The 24204-nt window shown below is 39.6% G+C and overlaps 1 protein-coding gene across 6 annotated transcripts in view; it reads right to left on the reverse strand.

Moving 5' to 3' along the window:
• Positions 1–24204, reverse strand: part of TTC28 (tetratricopeptide repeat domain 28) — a 741686-nt gene that overhangs the window by 244139 nt on the left and 473343 nt on the right. The gene's annotated exons all lie outside the window — the stretch shown is intronic.

Raw genomic sequence — 24204 nt, forward strand, 5'->3', positions numbered from 1 at the left:
ATAAGGTATTTGGAGTGAGAGACATGTTAACACATGAGTTATGTGTTGTAAATTGGGGAGTAGTAAGGAATAGATTGTGTTTATATCATCTTTGCTACATGTAATTCTAGTGAACTGAATTTACATGACAGTCTCATTCACATACAAAGGAAAGGTTAAAAAAATAAAGCAAGAGGCAGTCAATAAGGAGGAAAGGATATTGACAACATTTACAAAGGTGCAGCAATATCATAGTCATTATTGATCCTGAGGTCCTCTAATGATGTTGATGACAATAAATATTTTTTAGTTTGAAAAAAATATTTTTAGAGACGCAGTCTCACTCTGTCACCCAGACTGAAGTACAGTGGTGTGATCACATCTTACTGCAGCCTCAATCTCCCAGGCACAAGTGATCCTCCCACCTCAGCCTTCCAAGTAGCTCAGATCACAGGTGCATGCCACCATGCTTGGCAATTTTTTATTTTTTGTAGAGACAGGGTCTTCCTGTGTTGCCCAGGCTAGTTTTCTCCTGGGCTCAAGCGATCGTCCTGCCTCAGCCTCCCAAAGTGCTGGGATTACAGGCATGAGCCACTGCACCCAGCCTTATTTTCAATAATAAACATTTCATGTGATGAAACGTTTAGCTTCAGTGTGGGGAAAATAACAAATACCCTCAGATATAGGCAAGAGATTTGCTGTAGCAAGTTACAGCATATTCGTTAGGTGGTATTAAATGGTCCAAGTCAGAGAAGCCATCTCTCCTAATAGCTGACTGTTAATGACTACACAAGATACACATTGCATATCAAAAGATCTCATGTACCCTATAAATATACACACCTACTATGTACATGCAAAAAATAAAAATAAAAAACTGAGTGCCAGAAACATCTAGATTGCCAGAAAAATCTACAACTGACCTAACAATAAATTCAGACATGAATATCCAATGAGTTTTGCCATATACCTATTACATCAGTTCAGCCAAGTCACATCTAATTTATGGATTCCATTTAGTATAAAGGAATTGTGGTGATAGAGGAAAGTGATAACTGTATATAATCTCCTAATATCAGGAAATTTATTTTCCAACAGCAAAATCAAGGCTAACAGGATAAAGGCAAAGCACATTTATTGTCATTAGTGAAATGATATGCATCTTTAAAGTGACTTATCAAGTTAGTCTGCTTACAATATTTTATTTTAGTTTCAGCATAGGCATGTAAGAACAAGAAGCAACACAGTATAATGCATCAGTTCTAAAAACACTTTTTAGTCTCAGGATCATTTATATACTTAATAAGTACAATTCCAACAAACTTTTGTTTATGTGGGTTATGCAGTACATAATAATGTTTAATGTATAAGACATTAGAATTTTTGAATATTTGTTAACCCATTAGAATTATAAATCCTTTACATGCTTATATAAATAACACATTTTTATGAAAAGTATATCCTCTAAAACAACAACAAAATAAGGAAAGGAATGGCATCACTTTACACTTTTCAAAACCCTTAATGTTTTTGCTTAATAGAAGACAACTGGATTTTCTTATCTGCTTCTGTATTTAATCTGTTGAAATATGTTGTTTAGGTTGAAATATATATTTTTAAAAAACAGCCTCACATAGATATGTAATTGGAAAATAGATGATGTGAATATCATTCTTTACCATTATACCAAAACTTGACACACGCTTTTTTTTTTTAAGGTTAGCTGCAATGTGGAATTTAAGACTATATCAATGAACTTTCTGTACTCTGTTACTTTCAAATGCATTGGTTTATCTTGCACTTTCAGTGGCTCTTTTGCCCACTCATAATTTTATAACATTATGCATTGGCTATTGGAAAATATTGTTCAGTAAGACTACAGATCTTCCAAATGTTGACAATTTCATTATACAGTATCAAAAACTCACCACCATTTCATCAAGAAAATAAGTGTTGGGAAGTTGTCAAGCTCTCACAGTCACGGTGGTAAATACAAGTTTCCCCAAACTCTATCTTTCCCTTAAAAGCATGAATTGGCAGCAAATACTGTTTTCCTTGAAGTGACAGGCACATTCATTCAGTTTTTTTCACTCATTCAGTTTTGATAACATTTCTCCAAATATTAAGTCTGGAAAAACCACAGTTTTCTTCAGTCATTCTTTCACATAAAAAAAAAGTTCTATAAAAAATACCCACTCAGTTCACAACTCAAGTGCACAGGCACCTTTTTTTTAGACAACCACAGTGCTTAGTTGGTATGCAACACAGGTGCTTTACATGTACTACCCATTTAATCACTATGAATACTAAAAAGATCTACTCAAGGGTTGAGATTTATTAAAATTAATGCTTATAATAGCTTCCTTGAGGACATTTTTAAGTCAAACTGGCTCTCCCACCTCACCCCACTCCAGCCCTTTTAACTTCAAGTTTATGGCAGTCAAAAATACAATGACTTCTAGTGCAGCTTGGTGCCACTGTCCAGATTCATGTTAAGGCTCCAGCAGTTTTTCCCACCATTGCTTTTATACCGTCAGTGCAAACAACAACACAGTAAAAAAAAAAAAAAGACAAATAATATCTTAGTATTATTATGAAAATAGTTGTGACCTCATGGATTCCCTGAAAGGATCTCAGGAGCCCCAAGGAATCCATGAACCATACTTTGAGAACCACTGATGTCATGGAAAGACATTTTTGAAGTCAGTGGGATTAAGTTCTGACTCTGAGACTTACTGGCTGTGTACTTAGGCACATTACTTAACGTCTCTTGGCCTTGGTTTGCTCACTTAACAAAAATAAAGAAAAAAAAATACCCATTTCGTCTGGGCGTGGTGGCTCACGCCTGTAATCCCAACACTTTGGGAGGCCGAGGCAGGTGGATTGCCTGAGGTCAGGAGTTTGAGACCAGCCTGACCAACATGATGAAATCCTCTCTCTACTAAAAATACAAAAATTAACAAGGCATGGTGGCAGGCGCCTGTAATCCCAGCTACTCGGGAGGCTGAGACACGAGAATCGCTTGAACCTGGAGGCAGGGGTTGCAGTGAGCCAAGATCTCGCCATTGCACTCCGGCCTGGGTGACAGAGCGAGACTTCGTTAAAAAAAAAAAAAAAAAAGAAAAAAAAATAGCCATTTCATAGACCTACTGTGGAGAAGCTCATTGGAGATGCAAAACAACTAGCAAAGTACTCAGTAGATGTTCACAAAATGTTATTTTTAACTCTCCCCTACATAAAATAAGAGATTATCCCATTTTGACACCTAACCAAAGATCAAGAGAGGTTAAATGACTGACGATCAAAAGAACAAAATGGGAAAATTAATATGAGAATGATGCATAAATAACAGATCAACCTAATACTGTTATGAAACTGAGAGATTTGAAAAATGCATTAGAAAATGTTTGTATTTTCTGCCAGTAAACCTTTGTAAAGTGTCTCAATTTCAAAAGGGATGATAAACATTCATCCTGAACCATTTATCACTACACTTTAGACACCACTGACACCTTTCGAACACTCTCAAGAAACTCTTTAAGAATTCTTTTATTTTTATTTCTTTTTGTCCTCTATTACATACAAGGTTACACTCAACAGAGTCTCTGTGATTCCAGAGTTTTCCTACTCCAGGTGCTGGATCCCATCTGGTGTCCTTTATCTAGGACACCTGTTTCAGGAATAAGACAATTAAGGTGATGAACCAATTCCATGTAGAAAATAGAAATTTCCCATTTCCTTAGGAATGTTAGTAGGAGAAAAAATGTTTGATAAAGCACAATTATACATCTAATTACCATATGGTAAGCATTTAGCCAGAACAGATATTCTAATTGCTGCATGTTGTTTTGCTCCACTGAGACATTGTATTAGTTATCTATTGCTGAGTAACAATATTTCCACAGTTTCAGTAGCTTAAAATAACACCCATTTATTATCTCACAGTTCTGTGAGTAAGGAGTCCAGGCATAGCTTCACTGGGACCTCTGCAAGGCTGCAATCATGGTGTCAGCTAGACCTGGTTCTCATGTGGAGGCTCAATTTGGGGAGGATCTGCTTCCCTGCTTGTGCGGTTGTTGACAGCATTCAGTTCCTTGCAATTGTAGAACTGAGAGCTTCAGTTTTTTGCTGGCTGCCAGAGAAGACTGCCCCCAGCTTCTCAAAGCCACCTGACGTTCTTTGCCACATGGGGTTCCCCAATATAGCTACTTGCTACCTCATAGCCAGCAAGGGAGAGAGAGACTCCAGCAAGATGAGGGCTACAATCTTACATAACATAATCATATACACAAAATAATGTATATTCTGTCACTTTTGCCATGTTCTATTGGTTAGAAGCAAGTCACAGGACCCATCCATACTCAAGGGAAACGGATCACACAAGGGCATGAAGAAAGGCAGGAATCATGGGGCCCACCTTAAGAGTATGTTTGCCACAGACATGCTGGAGCATGCAGTGTGACTAGTAGAGAACAGAAAAATTTGAAACAAGCCAAGAACAGGGTGAGGAGAATGAATGAGCTTGACAGTATGGAGAGAAGGAATACAGGCCTAGTATCATCTAAATCTATATCCATAGAGAGGCAACAAATGTGGATAAAGGTGAGATAGTACAGATAAAGAAGTCTGATTTGGTAGGTTGTATACAACTATAAGAGTTAACAGGGACTCACAACGAGCAGGTGACGATGGTGTGGCTCCAGGAAAGTTGTTAGTTGGAGAAGGATCCCAGCATGCAGCTGGAATATGGAAAGAAGAATACAGGCCCTAGGAGGAGGAAGAGGACTGATAAGAGACAGACTCAGTGTCTGGACTAGCTCCAGTACTGGGAATTGGAAGGCTAATCAGAAAAGCAAGCAAAAGCCCAGTCACAAAAACCAGGAGAACAAGGATAGAGTGAGGGTCCAGTTACTGAGCTCAGGGAGCTTATGAGAGTGTCTGGACATACCACAGTTTAGGGTAGCAAGACTAATTCTAAATTCCAATAGCTAATAACCCAGGGTTACCTTTGCTCCAGAGACTCACCTGGTCAGGGATTGACTAGGTGAAGCTTAACTTTAAGGTATTGGTGTTGGGAGCTAAGCAAGAGAAGACAGGAACTGGCTTTGATAGTTTCTCATTGCTTAGGACACTGGGTAGATTCTAAATCCACAATATGGTATGGACCCCATGATAACACAGCCTCAGTCTGCCCATCTAGTCTTGTCCCCCTGCATGCTTGACACTCCTTAGACTGAAACCACTGGAATACCCTGCTGTATCCTAAACATGGCACGGACGTGCATGCTTCTGAGACAACCTCTGTTTACCTTCCCTAAAGTGCCCTATCTCTTCTGCCTCTAACTAGAGAATTCTACTTAACTTCTCAGGACCTAGTCCACATGTTACTTTCTCTGTGAAATATGTCCACTCTCCAGACCTCTATTGTGGCACTTATCATCAAGTTATGATTATTTATTCTGTGTGTCTTCAACCTAACAGACTATGAATATGAGAAGCAAAGGACCATATCTATCCATTCAACTTTGTATCCTTTGAACCTGGAATAGTGGCTGGCATTTAGTGGTTACTCAATAAAAATTATTGAAACAAATGCAGGAAGTAGTTAAATAATGCTTTATTGATCTTGCCTTAGGAGCCTAATTTAGCTCCCCAACTCTCACCTCCATTTCCACCTGCTATACACCCACTTCTTGCAATATTGATGGGAGCTCTGTGTATATGCCCGGGTTCACCTAGCTGCTGCTCTTTAATGAGCATTGACGCAGCTGAAGCCTGACATAGAGGGCTGAAAAAACAGCACTAAATCTTTTATGGACAAACTGCAAATCTGTATGTACAGTCAGACATTTCCCCTGTTGACCTAGAGCTCTGATCACCAGATGTGAGAGGTAAAGCAGAACATAACACCCACATGTTTTCAAAAGAGGGAAAATCCCAGGTTTAGTTCATGGCTGCCACTGTGGGTAACCCAGAAAACCTACATGACCCGAAGGTGATTTTAAGTCCCTATCCTTTTGCTGAAAAGAAAAACATGTCTTGGCACTTGGTATCTTAATGTCTAAAGCTACAGTAAAAGTATTTCCTCTTTAAAATTCATTCTGCAGTGAGAATGGCTTCCTTCTGCCCTTGCATGTGAGACTTTAATGAGTAAACCTAATGTACACACACGAAGTTGGATCACAGATCCAGCAATTACTACTTCTGAGGCTGGCTATTGAGTCCTGCATTAAGAAATGTTCAGAAGCTATCCACCTCCTATTGGGTGAGAGAGAAAAGGGCTATTCATCATCCTCAGACATGCACAACAGTATCAGTCAATTGTCTTCTATGGTGAAAGATTTTAAGTTGAAATGAATCTTTCTAATCCAATTGTTCATACTCAAGGTGACCCCAACAAGGAGTGGCTAGAAACAAGGCCTGAGCTGATCTGTACAAGCCCTTTTCAGCCTTTTAATATGGACATTAAACCCTAGAAATGGGAACAAATTATGCACACATCTTTTCATTTTAGTTTAAAATATGCACAGATCCATGTTTTAAAATGGCTCTTTGGCCTAAGACAATGAAAGAACTCCATTCATAATGAGGGACAAGCATTAGGTATGCTGACAAAAAGGGAATTAATTTGCTTAATATGTCCTTAGAGTCAGACTTTTGGAGAGAAAACATCCAGGAACTGAAAGGCCCTTCTGTCCAGACGCTCTCAGCATGACACTGAACACAACAGTTGTGTTCCATGGAGAGGGGCAGCCAGAGCCAGCATGTCGTGCAGCATCCTGGCTTGTCTGCTTGCTCTTTGGTCCTTCCTTCTTTCCATCCCACAAATACTCATTGAGAACATATCAATGTGCTTACTGAAATAGGCTCCTTCCTTTCAGAGAAGAATTTATACAGTAGCATAAGAAGCAAAGGATGTGAAAAAGAAACTTTTACTCCACATTAGGTGAAGCCAGCAAAGTCCCTCTGGAAAGGATACTTTGGTTTCTTCTTCAAAAGAAGAAATTGAAATTGAGAAAATATTTACTTCTCCTATTCATTGTTAAACGTTTACAGGAAGCTACTATAATGATTTCAGCTTTTATAATCTATTTTGATGAGCTTCAAACATCTGTGTTTTAGAACGTAATTATCTGAACTGGATTTGATCTGTTTTTGCATCCTCACAGTTGGCCACAGCAGTGGAACATCCTGAATGATTATAGCCTGAACTTCCCAAAGAGATTTCTCTGAAAAGGTCTCACTGTTCAATAACAGAAGGTATTTTATAGTAAACAAGCACAATTACACAAGTGGCTAGGTTCAAGATTTAATGTGTACATGGTACCTACATGAATAAACATTTTTTCCACTACATCTCAAAAATGGAAAATGAAAAGAAATGGCTTTCCAAATTAATATAGTAAAGTTCACAAGAAAGTTATAAAACCTGACATTATAAAGAAATAAAAACTCACAAAAGCCTGATATTAAACCTACCCTTGTACATGGGCTTTGGATTTTGGAGGGCAAATCCCACGAGACTGACTAATATTTGTACAGATTAAAAGTATATAAAACACTTTATATGTTATTTCTTTTCATCCTCTACAGCAATGATTCTCAACTAGGGCAATTTCCTCCCTCCAGGGACATCTAGCAATGTCTGGAGACATGTTTAGTTGTCACAACTTGTGGTAGGAGAGTTGCTACTGGCAACTAGTGGGCAGAGGTCAGTGATGTCGCTAATCATCCTACAGTGCGCAGAACAGACCCCCACAATAAAGGAGGACCCAGGACCACATGTCAGCAGTGCTGAAGTGGAGAAACTCTTCTCTATAGCAGTGCTTCTTGAGCTTTAAGGTGCATGTGTCATGTTAAAATGCAGTAGGTCTGGGGCAGGATCTGAGATTCTGCATCCCTCACCAACTCCCAGGTGATGCTGATGTTGCTGGTCCACAGAATACCAAGGTTCCATAGCACATGTAGTATGCGATGTGCCTGTCTTATACAGCCCTTCTCAAGGGCCGCTCTGTTCTCAAACCCCTAGTGAGTAGGTTATATGACCACCCTTTCCTTCATGGCTCTTAATACCTTGATGGACCCCAGAACCCAAGTAAGCCAGTCGAATAACCTCTCAAGAATTTGTTATCAGGTCTCAGGAACTCTAGAAAGTTTCTGCTGAAAACTAGGAGCTGGCAATCAATTCTGGGAGCTAGAAACTGATATAGGGCTAGGTCCAGAATGGATATGTATTTGGTCCATATGCACAGAGAAACAGAATTTTCTGAGCTAAATGGGCTGGTGGAGGGGGTCATGGGGGCAGGGAGATGACTGATGAGAAGCAAATATAAGAAAGTGATCTCACCTTCATTCTACAGTTCCTCCTGAGGCCCCAGCTGAACTTCTTGCCCCAGCATTCATTAGAAACCTCTATATAGTGTGACTACATTCCCTTTTTTGCTTAAACTAGTTTAAGAAGGTTTATTCACTTAAAACAACTGATTCTTGACCAAAATATGTTCATAATGATTGTCCTCAACCCTGAGATACATAACTATCACTTAGAAATTCGGCAGCTTTCTCAATGTTAGTAAGAACCAGTAAATGGCAAAGCACAATTTTTTATGCCTCCAGATCCCATGCTCCTTAAACAGGCTATCCATTAACAATCAAATAATAAACCTTACAGACTACTGCCACATCTCACAGAAAAACAATGGTGCTGGCTGGGCGCAGTGGCTCACCTGTAATCCCAGCACTTTGAGAGGCCGAGGTGGGTGAATCACCTGAGGTCAGGAGTTCGAGACCAGCCTGGCCAACATAGTGAAAACCCATCTCTACTAAAAATACAAAAATTGGCCAGGCGTGATGGTGCATGCATGTAGTCCCAGCTACTCGGGAGACTGAGGCAGAAGAATTGCTTGAACCCGAAAGGCGGACGTTGCAGTGAGCCGAGATCATGCCACTGTACTTCAGCCTGGGCAACAGAGTGAGAGATTCTGTAAAAAAACAAAAAAACAAAAAAACAAAAAACAAAAAGAAGAGGAAGAAAGAAGAAAGAAGAAGAAAAGAAAAACAATGGTGCTACAAATTTTCATTCCATTTTCCCAAGTTACCCATTCCTGCTTCCACCAAGGGAAATGTCTCCAACTCTTCAAATTGAGATCAACTTTTCTGCCACGGACAAACAGCAACACAATTACAAAAAGAAATAATAATGACCTAAAGAAGGGTAGAATTGCACAGATAATTGAAAATAGCATGCAATTTATTTACTGAGGTAATTGACAAAAAATCAATAACATATATTGAAGTGTACAACTTGTAAGCTCTGACATGTGTACACTTGTAAAATCACCACAGCAGGCAACATAGTGAACATATGCCATCCACCTCCCAAAATTTTTCTCGTGCCCCTTTGCATTCCCTACTTTTTGTCCTACCTCCTTACCCCCATTACCAGGCAACCACTGATTTGCTTTCTGTGCCTACAGATTAGTTTGCATTCTGTAGAGCTTCATATAAGTGAAATCATTTTGTATATACTCTGTCTTTGTTGGGTTTCTTTCACTCAACATAATTATTTTGAGATTCAACCACGTTGTTACACGTATCAGTAGTTTGTTCCTTTTTATTAGTGAGAAGTATTCTGTTGTTTGGATATACTACCACACTTTGTTTATCCATTCACCTGCTAGTGGATATTTGGATTGCTTCCAGTTTTTGGCTATTATAGATAAAGCTGCTATGAATGTTCATGTACAAATCTTTGTGTAGACGTATGCTTTCTTTTCACTAGTGTAAATTTGTAGGAGTGAAACGTTTCGGTCATATGGTAGGTATGTGTTTAACTTTGTAGGAAACTGCCAAACTGTTTTCCAAAGTGGTGGTACAACTTTGCATTCTCAGGAGCAGTGTATGGGAGTTCTAGTTCTTCCATATCCTTGCCAAAACTCAGTGTGGTCAGTGTTTTTAATTTTAGCCATTCTAATGGGCATGTAGGCTTGCTCACTGTGGTTTAAATTTGCATTTCCCTAAATACTATTGATGTTGAGCTTTTTCTGTTCTCTTCTCTTCTTTTCTCTTCTCTTTTTATGAGACAGAGTCTCACTCTGTCTTTCCAGGCTGGAGTGCAGTGGTGCAATCTCAGCTCACTGCAACTTCTGACTCCCAGGTTCACAGGATTCTCCCACCTCAGCCTTCCGAGTAGCTGGGACCACAGGTGGGCGCTACCGCACTTGGCTAATTTGTGTATTTTTTGGAAGAGACGGGGTTTCACCATGTTGGCCAGGCTGGTTTTTAACTCCTGACCTCAAGTGATCCACCCCGCCTTGGCCGCCCAAAGTGTTGGGATTACAGACGTGAGCCACTGCACCCGGCTGATGTTGAGCATTTTTTAATGTTGTTTTTGTCACTCAGTGCCATTATTTGACCAAGTATCTGTTCAACTCTTTTGTCAAGTTTTAAACTGTGGTATTTGTTTCCTTTTATTTCTCAATTATATCTTTCAAAGAGTAGAAGTTATTATTTTGATGAAGTCCAGTTTATCCATTCTACAGGACTATTCAGGTCATCTGTTTATTTTTTGTTTTGTTTTGTGACAGGGTCTCACTCTGTCACCCAGGCTGGAGTGCAGTAGAGCAATCATAGCTCACTGTAACCTCAAACTCCTGGCTCAAATGATCTTCCCACCTGAGGTTCTCAACTAGCTGGAACTACAGATGCACACCTCCATGCTCGGCTAATTTTTATTTTATTTTTATTTTTTTAGAGATGGGGTCTCACTATATTGCCCAGGCTGATCTCAAACTCTTGGCCTCAAGTGATCCTCTGACCCTGGCCTCTCAAAGAATGAAGTGAATCTTTACCTTACACCATATATAAAAATCAACTCAAAATGGATGAAAGACCTAAACTCAAGAGCTAAAACTATAAAACTCTTAGAATAAAACATTGAAGAAAAGCTTCATGACATTGGATTTTGCAGTGCTTTCTCAAATATGACACTTTAGCATGAGTGACACAGCTAAAAATCAATGAGCTGAACTTTATCAAAATAACTTTTGTGTATCAAAGGTCACTACCAAAGAAGTAAAAAGACAACACACAAAACGGAACAAAATATTTGCAAATATACCTAAAAAGGGATTTATATCCAGAATATGTAAAAAACTCCTACAGGGGGGAGGAGCCAAGATAGCCGAATAGGAACAGCTCCAGTCTACAGCTCCCAGCATGAGCGACTCAGAAGACGGGTGATTTCTGCATTTCCATCTGAGGTACCGGGTTCATCTCAATAGGGAGTGCCAGACAGTGGGCGCAGGTCAGTGGGTGCACGCACCGTGTGTGAGCCGAAGAAGGGCGAGGCATTGCCTCACTCGGGAAGCACAAGGGGTCAGGGAGTTCCCTTTCCTAGTCAAAGAAAGGGGTGACAGACGGCACCTGGACAATCGGGTCACTCCCACCCGAATACTGTGCTTTTCCGACAGGCTTCAAAAACGGTGCACCAGGAGATTATATCCCGCACCTCGCTCAGAGGGTCCTACGCCCACGGAGTCTCGCTGATTGCTAGCACAGCAGTCTGAGATCAAACTGCAAGGCGGCAGCGAGCCTGGGGGAGGGGCGCCTGCCATTGCCCAGGCTTGCTTAGGTAAACAAAGCAGCCGGGAAGCTGGAACTGGGTGGAGCCCACCACAGCTCAAGGAGGCCTGCCTGCCTCTGTAAGCTCCACCTCTGGGGGCAGAGCACAGACAAACAAAAAGACAGCAGTAACCTCTGCCCACTTAAATGTCCCTGTCTGACAGCTTTGAAGAGAGCAGTGGTTCTCCCAGCACACAGCTGGAGATCTGAGAATGAGCAGACTGCCTCCTCAAGTGGGTCCCTGACACCTGACCCCAAGCAGCCTAACTGGGAGGCACCCCCCAGCAGGGGCAGACTGACACCTCACACGGCCGGCCAGGTACTCCAACAGACCTGCAGCTGAGGGTCCTGTCTGTTAGATGGAAAACTAACAAACAGAAAGGACATCCACACCAAAAACCCATCTCTACATCACCATCATCAAAGACCAAAAGTAGATAAAACCACAAAGATGGGGAAAAAACAGAGCAGAAAAACTGGAAACTCTAAAAAGCAGAGCGCCTCTCCTCCTCCAAAGGAACGCAGTTCCTCACCAGCAACGGAACAAAGCTGGACGGAGAATGACTTTGACGAGCTGAGAGAAGAAGGCTTCAGACGATCAAATTACTCCGAGCTACGGGAGGATATTCAAACCAAAGGCAAAGAAGTTGAAAACTTTGAAAAAAATTTAGAAGAATGTATAACTAGAATAACCAATACAGAGAAGTGCTTAAAGGAGCTGATGGAGCTGAAAACCAAGGCTCGAGAACTACGTGTAGAATGCAGAAGCCTCAGGAGACAATGCGATCAACTGGAAGAAAGGGTATCAGTGATGGAAGATGAAATGAATGAAATGAAGCGAGAAGGGAAGTTTAGAGAAAAAAAGAATAAAAAGAAACGAGCAAAGCCTCCAAGAAATATGGGACTATGTGAAAAGACCAAATCTATCTCTGATTGGTGTACCTGAAAGTGACGGGGAGAATGGAACCAAGTTGGAAAACAATCTGCAGGATATTATCCAGGAGAACTTCCCCAATCTAGCAAGGCAGGACAACATTCAGATTCAGGAAATACAGAGAATGCCACAAAGACACTCCTCGAGAAGAGCAACGCCAAGACACATAATTGTCAGATTCACCAAAGTTGAAATGAAGGAAAAAATGTTAAGGGCAGCCAGCGAGAAAGGTCAGGTTACCCTCAAAGGGAAGCCCATCAGACTAACAGCAGATCTCTCAGCAGAAACTCTACAAGCCAGAAGAGAGTGGGGGCCAATATTCAACATTCTTAAAGAAAACAATTTTCAACCCAGAATTTCATATCCAGCCAAACTAAGCCTCATAGGTGAAGGAGAAATAAAATACTTTACAGACAAGCAAATGCTGAGAGATTTTATCACCACCAGGCCTGCCCTAAAAGAGCTCCTGAAGGAAGCGCTAAACATGGAAAGGAACAACCGGTACCAGCCGCTGCAAAATCATGCCAAAATGTAAAGACCATCGAGACTAGGAAGAGACTGCATCAACTAACGAGCAAAATAACCAGCTAACATCATAATGACAGGATCAAATTCACACAAAACAATATTAACTTTAAATGTAAATGGGCTAAATGCTCCAATTAAAAGACACAGACTGGCAAATTGGATAAAGAGTCAAGACTCATCAGTGTGCTGTATTCAGGAAACCCATTTCACGTGCAGAGACACACATAGGCTCAAAATAAAAGGATGGAGGAAGATCTACCAAGCAAATGGAAAGCAAAAAAAGGCAGGGGTTGCAATCCTAGTCTCTGATAAAACAGACTTTAAACCAACAAAGATCAAAAGACACAAAGAAGGCCATTACATAATGGTAAAGGGATCAATTCAACAAGAAGAGCTAAATATCCTAAATATATATGCACCCAATACAGGAGCACTCAGATTCATAAAGCAAGTCCTGAGTGACCTACAAAGAGACTTAGACTCCCACACATTAATAATGGGAGACTTTAACACCCCACTGTCAACATTAGACAGATCAACGAGACAGAAAGTTAACAAGGATACCCAGGAATTGAACTCAGCTCTGCACCAAGTGGACCTAATAGACATCTACAGAACTCTCCATCCCAAATTAACAGAATATGCATTTTTTTCAGCACCACACCACACCTATTCCAAAATTGACCACATGCTTGGAAGTAAAGCTCTCCTCAGCAAATGTAAAAGAACAGAAATTATAACAAACTATCTCTCAGATCACAGTGCAATCAAGCTAGAACTCAGGATTAAGAATCTCACTCAAAACCGCTCAACTACATGGAAACTGAACAACCTGCTCCTGAATGACTACTGGGTACATAATGAAATGAAGGCAGAAATAAAGATGTTCTTTGAAACCAACGAGAACAAAGACACAACATACCAGAATCTCTGGGATGCATTCAAAGTGGAGTGTAGAGGGAAATTTATAGCACTAAATGCCCACAAGAGAAAGCAGGAAAGATCCAAAATTGACACCCTAACACCACAATTAAAAGAACTAGAAAAGCAAGAGCAAACACATTCAAAAGCTAGCAGAAGGCAAGAAATAACTAAAATCAGAGCACAACTGAAGGAAATAGAGACACAAAAAACCCTTTAAAAAATTAATGAATCCAGGAGCTGGTTTTTTGAAAGGATCAACAAAATTGATAGCCCGCTAGCAAGACTAATAAAGAAGAAAAGAGAGAAGAATCAAATAGATGCAATAAAAAATGATAAAGGGGATATCACCACCGATACCACAGACATACAAACTACCATCAGAGAATAATACAAACACCTCTACGCAAATAAACTAGAAAATCTAGAAGAAATGGATAAATTCCTCAACACATACACCCTCCCAAGACTAAACCAGGAAGAAGTTGAATCTCTGAAATAGACCAATAACAGGAGCTGAAATTGTGGCAATAATCAATAGCTTACCAACCAAAAAGAGTCCAGGACCAGATGGATTCACAGCCGAATTCTACTAGAGGTACAAAGAGGAGCTGATACCATTCCTTCTGAAACTATTCCAATCAACAGAAAAAGAGGGAATCCTCCCTAACTCATTTTATGAGGCCAGCATCATCCTGATACCAAAGCCTGGCAGAGACACAACCAAAAAAGAGAATTTTGGACCAATATCCTTGATGAACATTGATGCAAAAATCCTCAATAAAATACTGGCAAACCGAATCCAGCAGCACATCAAAAAGCTTATCCACCATGATCAAGTGGGCTTCATCCCTGGGATGCAAGGCTGGTTCAATATAGGCAAATCAATAAATGTAATCCAGCATATAAACAGAACTAAAGACAAAAAACACATGATTATCTCAATAGATGCAGAAAAGGCCTTCGACAAAATTCAACAGCCCTTCATGCTAAAAACTCTCAATAAATTAGGTATTGATGGGACGTATCTCAAAATAATAAGAGCTATCTATGACAAACCCACAGCCAATATCATACTGAATGGGCAAAAACTGGAAGCATTCCCTTTGAAAACTGGCACAAGTCAGGGATGCCCTCTCTCACCACTCCTATTCAACATAGTGTTGGAAGTTCTGGCCAGGGCAATTAGGCAGGAGAAGGAAATAATGGGTATTCAGTTAGGAAAAGAGGAAGTCAAATTGTCCCTGTTTGCAGACGACATGATTGTATATCTAGAAAACCCCACTGTCTCAGCCCTAAATCTCCTTAAGCTGATAAGCAACTTCAGCAAAGTCTCAGGATACAAAATCAATGTACAAAAATCACAAACATTCTTATACACCAGTAACAGACAAACAGAGAACCAAATCATGAGTGAACTCCCATTCACAATTGCTTCAAAGAGAATAAAATACCTAGGAATCCAACTTACAAGGGATGTGAAGGACCTCTTCAAGGAGAACTACAACCCACTGCTCAAGGAAATAAAAGAGGATACAAACAAATGGAAGAACATTCCATGCTCATGGGTAGGAAGAATCAATATCATGAAAATGGCCATCCTGCCCAAGGTAATTTATAGATTCAATGCCATCCCCATCAAGCTACCAATGAGTTTCTTCACAGAATTGGAAAAAACTACTTTAAAGTTCATATCGAACCAAAAAAGAGCCTGCATCGCCAAGTCAATCCTAAGACAAAAGAACAAAGCTGGAGGCATCACACTACCTGACTTCAAACTATACTACAAGGCTACAGTCACCAAAACAGCATGGTACTGGTACCAAAACAGAGATATAGATCAATGGAACAGAACAGAGCCCTCAGAAATAATGCCGCATATCTACAACTATCTGATCTTTGACAAACCTGACAAAAATAAGCAATGGGGAAAGGATTCCCTATTTAATAAATGGTGCCGGGAAAACTGGCTAGCCATATGTAGAAAACTGAAACTGGATCCCTTCCTTACACCTTATACAAAAATCAATTCAAGATGGATTAAAGACTTAAATGTTGACCTAAAACCATGAAAACCCTAGAAGAAAACCTAGGCATTACCATTCAGGACATAGGCATGGGCAAGGACTTCATGTCTAAAACACCAAAAGCAATGGCAACAAAAGCCAAAATTGACAAATGGGATCTAATTAAACTAAAGAGCTTCTGCACAGCAAAAGAAACTACCATCAGAGTGAACAGGCAACCTACAAAATGGGAGAAAATTTTCACAACCTACTCATCTGACAAAGGGCTAACATCCAGAATCTACAATGAACCCCAACAAATTTACAAGAAAAAAACATACAACCCCATCAAAAAGTGGGCGAAGGACATGAACAGACACTTCTCAAAAGAAGACATTTATGCAGCCAAAAAACACATGAAAAAATGCTCACCATCGCTGGCCATCAGAGAAATGCAAATCAAAACCACAATGAGATACCATCTCACACCAGTTAGAATGGCAATCATTAAAAAGTCAGGAAACAACAGGTGCTGGAGAGGATGTGGAGAAATAGGAACACTTTTACACTGTTGGTGGGACTGTAAACTAGTTCAACCCTTGTGGAAGTCAGTGTGGCGATTCCTCAGGGATCTAGAACTAGAAATACCATTTGACCCTGCCATCCCATTACTGGGTATATACCCAAAGGATTATAAATCATGCTGCTATAAAGACACATGCACACGAATGTTTATTGCGGCATTATTCACAATAGCAAAGACTTGGAACCAACCCAAATGTCCAACAATGATAGACTGGATTAAGAAAATGTGGCACATATACACCATGGAATACTATGCAGCCATAAAAAATGATGAGTTCATGTCCTTTGTAGGGATATGGATGAAATTGGAAATCATCATTCTCAGTCAACTATCGCAAGAACAAAAAACCAAACACCGCATATTCTCACTCATAGGTGGGAATTGAACAATGAGAATACATGGACACAGGAAGGGAACATCACACTCTGGGAACTGTTGTGGGGTGGGGGGAGGGGAGAGGGATAGCATTGGGAGATATACCTAATGCTAGATGACGAGTTAGTGGGTGCAGCGCACCAGCATGGCACATGTATACACATGTAACTAACCTGCACATTGCGCACATGTACCCTAAAACCTAAAGTATAATAATAATAAATAAATAAATAAAAATTAAAAAAAAAGAAATAGAGAAAGGGTTCTGGAACACAAATGATGAAAAGAAAACCTGTTTTCTCTGTTAGAGCACCATTAAATTAACTATTCATTTAAATATCCAAAAAAAAAAAAAAGAACTCCTACAACCCAACACAACCCAATTCAAAAATGGACTTAGAACTTGAAGACATTTCTCCAAACAAGATACATAAATAGCTAATAAGCACATATTAAGTATCTATTTAATATCACTAGTCATTAGGAAAATGCAAATCAAAACCACAATGAGATACCACTTCACACTCATTAGGATGTTATTACAGATTTGAAAAAAAAGAAAATAAGTGTTAGCAAGGATATAGAGAAATTGGAACTCTTGTGCACTGCAAGTAGGAATGTAAAATGGTACAACCATTGTAAAAAACAGTACGGCAGTTCCTCAAAATGTTACCTATAGAATTACCATATGATTCAGCAATTCTATTCCTGGGTATATACCCAAAAGAACTGAAAGCAGGACCTCAAACAGATATTTGCACTTCCATGTTTATAGCAGCATTATTCACAATAGCCCAAAGGTAAAAGCAACCCAAATGTCCATTATAGATGAATGGATAAACAAAATGTGGTATATACATACAATAAAATATTATTCAGTCTTCAAAAAGAAGGAAATTCTGATGCATGCTACATGAATAAACCTTGAAGACATTAAAAGTGAAATAAGGTAGACACAAAAGGATGCATACTGTATGATTCCACTAATACGAGATACCTAGAGTAAACAAATTCACAGAGACAGAAAGGAGAATGACGGTTGCTAGAGGCTGAGGGGGAAAGGAGAATGAGGAGTTGACTGTTTAATAGGCACAAAATTCAAGTTGGGAAAATGAAATTGTGCTGGAGATGGATGGTGGTAGTAGTTGCAAAACAATGTTAAAATATTTAATGTCACTGAACTGTATAGCTAAAATGGTTAAAATAGTAAATTTTGTTATGTATGTTTTACCACGATAAAACTAAATTTTAAAAATACACGTTTGGCCAGGTGTGGTAGCTCATGCCTGTAATCCCAGCACTTTGGAAGGCCGAGGCAGGGGGATTACCTGAGGTCAGGAGTTCAAGACCAGCCTGGCCAACATGGCGAAACCCCATCTCTACTAAAAATACAAAAATTAGCTGGGCGTGGTGGTGTGTACCTGTAATCCCAGCTACCCAGGAGGCTGAGGCAGGAGAATCGCTAGAACCCTGGGGGCAGAGGTTGCAGTGAGCTGAGATTGCGCCAATGCACTCCAGCCTGGGCAACAGAACAGGACTCCATCAAAAACAAAAACAAAAACAAAAAACACACACACACAGTTTAGACTTCACTCAAGGTCTGAGGAAGGTCACTCTAAGACACTGAAGATCCTTTTATTAGTAGGAACTTTAAAAATTTTTTCTTTTTTTTTTTTTTTATTATTATTATTATCATCATTATTATTATTATTATTATACTTTAGGCTCTATGGTACATGTGCGCAACGTGCAGGTAAGTTACATATGTATACATGTGCCATGCTGGTGCGCTGCACCCACCAACTCGTCATCTAGCTTTAGGTATATCTCCCAATGCTATCCCTCCCACCTCCTCCCACCCCACAACAGTCCCCAAAGTGTGATGTTCCCCTTCCTGTGTCCATGTGTTCTCATTGTTCAATTCCCACCTATGAGTGAGAATATGCGGTGTTTGGTTTTTTGTTCTTGCGATAGTTGACTGAGAATGATGATTTCCAATTTCATCCATGTCCCTACAAAGGATGTGAACTCATCATTTTTCATGGCTGCATAGTATTCCATGGTGTATATGTGCCACATTTTCTTAATCCAGTCTATCATTGTTGGACATTTGGGTTGGTTCCAAGTCTTTGCTATTGTGAATAATGCCGCAATAAACATACGTGTGCATGTGTCTTCATAGCAGCATGATTTATAGTCCTTTGGGTCTATACCCAGTAATGGGATGGCTGGGTCAAATGGAATTTCTAGTTCTAGATCCCTGAGGAATCGCCACACTGACTTCCACAAGGGTTGAACTAGTTTACAGTCCCACCAACAGTGTAAAAGTGTTCCTATTTCTCCACATCCTCTCCAGCACCTGTTGTTTCCTGACTTTTTAATGATTGCCATTCTAACTGGTGTGAGATGGTATCTCATTGTGGTTTTGATTTGCATTTCTCTGATGGCCAGCGATGGTGAGCATTTTTTCATGTGTTTTTTGGCTGCATAAATGTCTTCTTTGGAGAAGTGTCTGTTCATGTCCTTCGCCCACTTTTTGATGGGGTTGTTTGTTTTTTTCTTGTAAATTTGTTGGAGTTCATTGTAGATTCTGGATATTAGCCCTTTGTCAGATGAGTAGGTTGCGAAAATTTTCTCCCATTTTGTAGGTTGCCTGTTCACTCTGATGGTAGTTTCCTTTGCTGTGCAGAAGCTCTTTAGTTTAATTAGATCCCATTTGTCAATTTTGGCTTTTGTTGCCATTGCTTTTGGTGTTTTAGACATGAAGTCCTTGCCCATGCCTATGTCCTGAATGGTATTGCCTAGGTTTTCTTCTAGGGTTTTTATATACATTTTTTTCAGCACCACACCACACCTATTCCAAAATTGACCATATACTTGGAAGTAAAGCTCTCCTCAATAAATGTAAAAGAACAGAAATTATAACAAACTATCTCTCAGATCACAGTGCAATCAAGCTAGAACTCAGGATTAAGAATCTCACTCAAAACCACTCAACTACGTGGAAACTGAACAACCTGCTCCTGAATGACTACTGGGTACATAATGAAATGAAGGCAGAAATAAAGATATTCTTTGAAACCAACGAGAACCAAGACACAACATACCAGAATCTCTGGGATGCATTCAAAGCAGTGTGTAGAGGCAAATTTATAGCACTAAATGCCCACAAGAGAAAGCAGGAAAGATCCAAAATTGACACCCTAACATCACGATTAAAAGAACTAGAAAAGCAAGAGCAAACACATTCAAAAGCTAGCAGAAGGCAAGAAATAACTAAAATCAGAGCACAACTGAAGGAAATAGAGACACAAAAAACCCTTCAAAAAATAAATGAATCCAGGAGCTGGTTTTTTGAAAGGATCAGCAAAATCGATAGACTGCTAGCAAGATTAATAAAGAAAAAAAGAGAGAAGAATCAAATAGATGCAATAAAAAATGATAAAGGGGATATCACCACCGATCCCACAGAAATACAAACTACCATCAGAGAATATTACAAACAACTCTATGCACATAAACTAGAAAATCTAGAAGAAATGGATAAATTCCTCAACACATACACCCTCCCAAGACTAAACCAGGAAGAAGTTGAATCTCTGAATAGACCAATAACAGGAGCTGAAATTGTGGCAATAATCAATAGCTTACCAACCAAAAAAAGTCCAGGACCAGATGGGTTCACAGCCGAATTCTACCAGAAGTACAAGGAGGAGCTGGTACCATTCCTTCTGAAACTATTCCAATCAATAGAAAAAGAGGGAATCCTCCCTAACTCATTTTATGAGGCCAGCATCATCCTGATACCAAAGCCTGGCAGAGATACAACAAAAAAAGAGAATTTTAGACTAAAAATTTTTTCTTTAAATCAGTAAATGGAATATAAATATTTTCTAGATTGTTTAAAAAACTACACCCCGGCCAGGCGTGGTGGCTCACACCTGTAATCCCACCATTTTGGGAGCCTGAGGCAGGCAGATCACAAGGTCAGGAGATAGAGACCATCCTGGCCAACACAGTGAAACCCCATCTCTACTAAAAATACAGAAAATTAGCCGGGCGTGGTGGCACACTCCTGTAGTCCCAACTACTCATGAGGCTGAGGCAGGAGAATCGCTTGAACCTGGGAGGTGGAGGTTGCAGTGAGCCGAGACCGTGCCACTGCACCCCAGCCTGGGCGACAGAGCAAGACTCCATCTCAAAAAACAAACAAAAAAACTACACCCTCTCCAATAGGAAAATAAAGTCAATTTCAAGGGAAAAAGTAAGCTAATTTTGTAGTTCTGGGTAGAATACCTACTGTCTTTAAAAAATCACAGACAGAATAAATAAGTTCTCCATTTGGCTTTAATAATACAAACCAAAAAAATTAAGTGAAGCCAGCTAAAATAAAGGGGGACCAAGTGGATCAAGAACATCCTTAACTTTTAACAGCTATCATAATGAACTGCTATCAACCATTGCCAGCAAAAAGCTAACTCCAAAACTATTCAGTTCAACCTTATAGACCTATTCTAGTGTAGATAAATAAAATATGGAAGCAACGAGCTTGTTCAAGTACTCCAGATTCAACTAATTTCACTATTTTGTTATCCTTCTATTTTAATAATATATTTGAGGCTATGTAAAGTCAAGGGAGGTCCTCAAAACAATGTTATACACTAGTAATATGGAGGCAACAAGCAGCTTCCTAAGAGCTGCTAGTCTTAAAAGCTTATTCCCCACCACCCCTTTCAATTCTACAAGCATATGAATCAGGAATTAAGAACAGTCATCCAGCATTCAGAGTAGTAACTCAAGCCTCATTCTGAGCTCTGTGGGTTAGACACAGCATAACTGCCCAGAAATGTCCACTGCTACCAGACAGAAATAATGATGTGTTCCTTTCTCTATGAAAGGATTTTGAGAATTACAGTTCTTTAAAACATTTTGAGATGCTTAAATTAAAAAAAAAAATCTAAAAAGGGCAGAATTCCATTTCTAATGACCGCTTCATGAAGTGGTAACAAATAGAATGCACACATGCAACGTGTCTGGTCTCCAAGCAGAATATTTGAATAGTGGGAACCTGCTATCCAGTTTGGTCCCCAGCTGATAGATACCAGTTGGAAATGAAAGAGTGGAAAAAGCCATTGTGGCAGTAGTCTGCATCCTGCAAGAGTAGATTCTGACTGGCGTCACTTCCACAGTGAAAGGTAACAAAATCTGACAAAGAAAAATTCAGGCTCCTTTTCTACTTGTAATTGTCACATCAGCCCAAGTGGAAGTATGTTATACGAGAGATACAGCAAAGAATGCAAGCAAATATCACTGGCCACAGAAAGGCCCCTCTCAGCCAAACCAAGGCAGAATTTCTCAAGGATGAGCAGTATTCCACAGAGAGATCTGTTGGCTGTAAAAAGCTTATTGATCCTGCTGAAGCTTTCTGTCGATTATTAAAATTCAAGAGATCCAGATGAGATTTGTTACAATCCATTCATAGGTGACTACAACATAAGACTGAGTCTTCACATAGAGGGGAAGGGTCTTTGTCTTCTTATTGCCCAGGAAAGAAAACAACCCTTTTATTCTCCTGGACATCAGAGGAGATTCTTCAAAAGAGGTTCCTCCACATTTCCTTTACATTCCATGCCAGATTCATCCAGGCGCCTTCCCTGAATTACACTGATGTTTTAGAATACAGAGAGAGACTGGGGGAGGTTCGAGAGAAATAGGATATTTTCCCTTAGACGTATATCCTATAGTAGCAGCTGGGAAGGGTCTGAACATTAAGTCAAGTGTGAGTTGAACCAAAATTTTTTCTGTATGGGCAGAAAAATTTTCTATAATTGTAAACTATTGAGTTCTCATTCATTCCAATTCCAGGATTTTAATCCTCCTCAGCCAAGAGAAATGAACTAATAGGAAGTCTAACCTCATTACTCAGTTCTGTGTGTGAGGTTTTGGCAAAATGTTTAAGAGAGATGTGTGCACCTATGTGGGAAGCCTGTACTGATGAAAAATGTATCAAGTGTTTTATGGGTATGAATTATAATAAATACTAGTATATAATTTGGGTGATGCCCAAGTTATCCCCAAGTACCCCCAAGTACTTATTTAGGTATGTTCTAAAGTTAGCATCTTTCAACAATCTTTTCTTTTCTTTCAACAATCTGTTCACGCCACAACTACTGACTACATATCTAGCACGTATAGGTACTGTGCTAGAAAGAGAAGCTGGAAGGTGGGAATACATAGATAAATTAAACATAGTCTCTGCACTTGAAGAACCAACAGTCTACAGCAGGAGATAGATATGTAAACAAATGCTTTAACACATGGGATAAATGCTTTAATACATGGACTGAATACATGGATAAGTTCTTTAATACATGGAAACACAAACAGAAAATCAACATCTAAGACTAAGGTTTGTTTGTTTGGTTTTTGTTTTTTGTTTTGTTTTGTTTTTGTTTTTAAACACAAGGCAGGGGATTGAGCCTGGAGTCCTATTTTTAAATTTTAAGTCCAAATCCCTGAAGAGGTCAAAATATACAATTTGCATTTATAACTCTTCTAATTCCTCCTACAGTCACAAGATAAACCTAATACAACAGTGGCTCATGTCTGTAGATCACAGCAGGGAACTGCTCTTTGTTCTATTTGGTTTACAAGTCCTATGTGGGTTGTGGAATGTTAGCAGTTTACACATGGCTGGTGAGGAGCAGCTATGCAAGAGTTGTCAGGAACTCAGCTGTGATAGACCAGGCATGGCCATTAGGAAAGCACATGAAAATAAATGTCTGGAAGGAAGACAGTTGTTGTTCCAAAGAATCAAAGTCAAACATCAGGTCATTTGTCCATCTAAACATACACTTATTCCAGCTTTGATAACAGCAAGAAAACAACTGACAATGGTTTATTAATATGAAACAAATAATCAATGGTGTGAAGATTTAAGGGATGTTTTCTTTCTGATTTGATACAAGCCTTAAATACTTCATCTAGACTTACATACCTAGGGGCCACAGTAGTTCATAATGTTTGAGAAAGTATCCAGCAGAGAGTTGGGAATTATGGATAATTTTTAGAAGGATTACCCTACAACCATGGAAGTCAGGTATTAGCTTTCTTTTATCAGACAGTGATGGGGAAATGCCAGCCCACAGCCTTTTTTAAGGAAAACCACTTCTTCATCCCACCCCTGCTGAGAGCCATAGCTGCTCATGAAGTACCACAGGATTTCAACCACTCCAGCACAGCTGTTTGAGTCA

Source organism: Pongo abelii, chromosome 23 (genome assembly GCF_028885655.2).
Source record: "Pongo abelii isolate AG06213 chromosome 23, NHGRI_mPonAbe1-v2.0_pri, whole genome shotgun sequence".
NCBI classification, from domain to species: Eukaryota; Metazoa; Chordata; class Mammalia; order Primates; family Hominidae; genus Pongo; species Pongo abelii.